This window comes from Schistocerca serialis, unplaced genomic scaffold (genome assembly GCF_023864345.2).
Source record: "Schistocerca serialis cubense isolate TAMUIC-IGC-003099 unplaced genomic scaffold, iqSchSeri2.2 HiC_scaffold_1182, whole genome shotgun sequence".
Classification (NCBI taxonomy): Eukaryota; Metazoa; Arthropoda; class Insecta; order Orthoptera; family Acrididae; genus Schistocerca; species Schistocerca serialis.
This window is the reverse complement of record NW_026047384.1, coordinates 165,349-170,000: the sequence shown is the minus strand read 5'-3', so window position 1 is coordinate 170,000 and position 4,652 is coordinate 165,349. Positions and strand designations below refer to the sequence as shown.

Genomic DNA, 4,652 nt, shown 5'->3' with positions numbered 1-4,652 from the left:
CTATCAATCTGTCAATCCTTCCGGTGTCCGGGCCTGGTGAGGTTTCCCGTGTTGAGTCAAATTAAGCCGCAGGCTCCACTCCTGGTGGTGCCCTTCCGTCAATTCCTTTAAGTTTCAGCTTTGCAACCATACTTCCCCCGGAACCCAAAAGCTTTGGTTTCCCGGAGGCTGCCCGCCGAGTCATCGGAGGAACTGCGGCGGATCGCTGGCTGGCATCGTTTATGGTTAGAACTAGGGCGGTATCTGATCGCCTTCGAACCTCTAACTTTCGTTCTTGATTAATGAAAACATACTTGGCAAATGCTTTCGCTTCTGTTCGTCTTGCGACGATCCAAGAATTTCACCTCTAACGTCGCAATACGAATGCCCCCGCCTGTCCCTATTAATCATTACCTCGGGTTCCGAAAACCAACAAAATAGAACCGAGGTCCTATTCCATTATTCCATGCACACAGTATTCAGGCGGGCTTGCCTGCTTTAAGCACTCTAATTTGTTCAAAGTAAACGTGCCGGCCCACCGAGACACTCACTCAAGAGCACCCTGGTAGGATTGCAACGGGGTCCGCCTCGGGACGCACGAGCACGCACGAGGCGCGTCGCACGCCTTCAGCTCGCCCCACCGGCAGGACGTCCCACGATACATGCCAGTTAAACACCGACGGGCGGTGAACCAACAGCGTGGGACACAAATCCAACTACGAGCTTTTTAACCGCAACAACTTTAATATACGCTATTGGAGCTGGAATTACCGCGGCTGCTGGCACCAGACTTGCCCTCCAATAGATACTCGTTAAAGGATTTAAAGTGTACTCATTCCGATTACGGGGCCTCGGATGAGTCCCGTATCGTTATTTTTCGTCACTACCTCCCCGTGCCGGGAGTGGGTAATTTGCGCGCCTGCTGCCTTCCTTGGATGTGGTAGCCGTTTCTCAGGCTCCCTCTCCGGAATCGAACCCTGATTCCCCGTTACCCGTTACAACCATGGTAGGCGCAGAACCTACCATCGACAGTTGATAAGGCAGACATTTGAAAGATGCGTCGCCGGTACGAGGACCGTGCGATCAGCCCAAAGTTATTCAGAGTCACCAAGGCAAACGGACCGGACGAGCCGACCGATTGGTTTTGATCTAATAAAAGCGTCCCTTCCATCTCTGGTCGGGACTCTGTTTGCATGTATTAGCTCTAGAATTACCACAGTTATCCAAGTAACGTGGGTACGATCTAAGGAACCATAACTGATTTAATGAGCCATTCGCGGTTTCACCTTAATGCGGCTTGTACTGAGACATGCATGGCTTAATCTTTGAGACAAGCATATGACTACTGGCAGGATCAACCAGGGAGCTGCGTCAACTAGAGCTGAGCAGCCGGCCGCCCGGGAGTGTGTCCCGGGGGCCCGCGCGAACACGCAAGCGTCCGCTCAATTATTCTGCAAACAGGAGGAGGCTGAGCTCCCCTGCACCATACACCTCGAAACCCTCTCAGGTCCCGGCGGCGCGCAGCGCCGTCCTAAGTACTTGGTCGGGTTCGAGAGAGGCGCAATCGCCCGGGGTTTGGCGAGTAGACGCTTTAGGTGCGACCACCCGTGCTCCCAACTGAGCTTGCCGCTGCCGACAGAGGCCCGGGAGCGTGCTGTCGTGGCATTGCCGGCGGGAGACAACACGCGCCACCTACGGTGACCGGCAGCTCCAACGCCAGCGCCACAGAAGGACAAAAGCCCCACTTGGGTGCCGAAGCGAACTCTCCCAGCACAGCGCACGCGCCAACACGTCCGCACAGCTGCGATACAAACCACCTGCGAGAACCGCAGAGGCGACCGAGCAGCAGACGGCGTCGCGGCGCCGAGCGCCGGGCGGCGGCGCATCCTCAGCGCACACAGTCCTCAATCGGACCAGCACACTGCAGATGTCCACCGCGCTTCGCACCGGGCCCGCGAGGACCTACTTTGGCCGCACGGCGCCGCGTGCAGGGTGCGCCGGCGCGCAGCTGCGCCGCCTGCCGCCTCCGTCGGCCGGCGCGCCTGCCACTGGCCGCCCCCACCAGCCGGCTGTAGCGCGTGCGCCCACGCACCGCGCGGCCAGCACGCCGGGAGGCCCCCCCTCACCGGCCGGGGACGGTCCCACCCAGCCACCGCCGCGTATCGCTTCACACCCAGATGCCATTCACGTTCGTGGGCATGGTGGGTATCGCTGGAACAACCGGTTGGTAGCTCAACCGATCGTCGCCATCACTGATTCACCTCTAGCGAGAACAACCGCACCACAACGGTTTACCAGTTGTTCATTTGCGTAACGTCACCAGCAAACGTAGGCGTCCATCGCCATTTGCAAATTCAACGATTGTTGCATGCCTGTGTCAGGTGTCACGACACACTATGTCTGCCCACATACACGCAACAACATGTGCACGCTTCGCGAACACGTGGAAGGTGGCCCCCGTACGTATGCGATGTCCATTGCGCGAACGACTGTCAACCGGCCTCTGTCGCATGTCGCAGATGTGGAACGCAGTGCACCATGCTATCACGGTGTGTGAGAAGAGACGACTACGTCTGACAACACGCGCCACTACATCAACAGACGGCTCATGCTGATCGCCATCCAGGGCATACCACACTGCAATCCAGCTCTTATAGGGAGACGACACGTAGCTGAGTGCACAACATTTGGACCGCATGGTTCGCCGTTGTTGGCGCAGTCGTTGTACGGTCACATGTACCACGATGTATCATTCAGTACATGAGGACCAATGTGCAGTACAGTGTGTGATTTGGACGTACAACATCAGCGGACAGTTGACACAGGCCGTACCACAGCGTAGGCTAAGTGCTTCGCCATGCGAATGCCAATGAACAACTGCAAATGCCAATGAACAACTGCAAAGGGCATTGAGCATGTACGTCCTGCTGCCATCCACATTACAGTGTATAGCTGCAAGGTGTTTAACATGAAGCGATACACTGGGGACCGGGCAGTGCGAGTAGCAAACTATATTGCGGGGGTTGCAGTTAGGCAACACTACACTAATTTAACGCGTCGTATGACAATTACAGAGCAGGTTAAGGCCCAACGTGTGTTGGGTTAAGGCCCAACGTGTGTTGGGTTAAGGCCCAACGTGTGTTGGGTTAAGGCCCAACGTGTGTTGGGTTAAGGCCCAACGTGTGTTGGGTTAAGGCCCAACGTGTGTTGGGTTAAGGCCCAACGTGTGTTGGGTTAAGGCCCAACGTGTGTTGGGTTAAGGCCCAACGTGTGTTGGGTTAAGGCCCAACGTGTGTTGGGTTAAGGCCCAACGTGTGTTGGGTTAAGGCCCAACGTGTGTTGGGTTAAGGCCCAACGTGTGTTGGGTTAAGGCCCAACGTGTGTTGGGTTAAGGCCCAACGTGTGTTGGGTTAAGGCCCAACGTGTGTTGGGTTAAGGCCCAACGTGTGTTGGGTTAAGGCCCAACGTGTGTTGGGTTAAGGCCCAACGTGTGTTGGGTTAAGGCCCAACATAGGTTGGGTTAAGGCCCAACATAGGTTGGGTTAAGGCCCAACATAGGTTGGGTTAAGGCGCAACATAGGTTGGGTTAAGGCGCAACATAGGTTGGGTTAAGGCGCAACATAGGTTGGGTTAAGGCGCAACATAGGTTGGGTTAAGGCGCAACATAGGTTGGGTTAAGGCGCAACATAGGTTGGGTTAAGGCGCAACATAGGTTGGGTTAAGGCGCAACATAGGTTGGGTTAAGGCGCAACATAGGTTGGGTTAAGGCGCAACATAGGTTGGGTTAAGGCGCAACATAGGTTGGGTTAAGGCGCAACATAGGTTGGGTTAAGGCGCAACATAGGTTGGGTTAAGGCGCAACATAGGTTAGGTTAAGGCGCAACATAGGTTAGGTTAAGGCGCAACATAGGTTAGGTTAAGGCGCAACATAGGTTAGGTTAAGGCGCAACATAGGTTAGGTTAAGGCGCAACATAGGTTAGGTTAAGGCGCAACATAGGTTAGGTTAAGGCGCAACATAGGTTAGGTTAAGGCGCAACATAGGTTAGGTTAAGGCGCAACATAGGTTAGGTTAAGGCGCAACATAGGTTAGGTTAAGGCGCAACATAGGTTAGGTTAAGGCGCAACATAGGTTAGGTTAAGGCGCAACATAGGTTAGGTTAAGGCGCAACATAGGTTAGGTTAAGGCGCAACATAGGTTAGGTTAAGGCGCAACATAGGTTAGGTTAAGGCGCAACATAGGTTAGGTTAAGGCGCAACATAGGTTAGGTTAAGGCGCAACATAGGTTAGGTTAAGGCGCAACATAGGTTAGGTTAAGGCGCAACATAGGTTAGGTTAAGGCGCAACATAGGTTAGGTTAAGGCGCAACATAGGTTAGGTTAAGGCGCAACATAGGTTAGGTTAAGGCGCAACATAGGTTAGGTTGAGGCACAATATAGGTTAGGTTGAGGTACCGTATAGGTTAGGTTAAGGTACAGTATAGTTTAGGTTAAGGTACAGTATAGTTTAGGTTAAGGTACAGTATAGTTTAGGTTAAGGTACAGTATAGTTTAGGTTAAGGTACAGTATAGTTTAGGTTAAGGTACAGTATAGTTTAGGTTAAGGTACAGTATAGTTTAGGTTAAGGTACACATTGTTGTATGGAAAGGTGTAATGGGGGGGGGGGGGGGGGGG

General features: G+C 53.6%; 1 non-coding gene across 1 annotated transcript in view; it reads right to left on the bottom strand.

Moving 5' to 3' along the window:
* The window catches only part of LOC126434139 (small subunit ribosomal RNA), a 1,910-nt gene extending 566 nt beyond the window's left edge, over positions 1 to 1,344 (bottom strand). The window contains exon 1 of the ribosomal RNA XR_007579002.1: positions 1 to 1,344. This exon is cut by the window's left edge and continues 566 nt beyond it. This is a non-coding gene — a ribosomal RNA (small subunit ribosomal RNA).
* Positions 1,345 to 4,652: the final 3,308 nt, after the last annotated feature.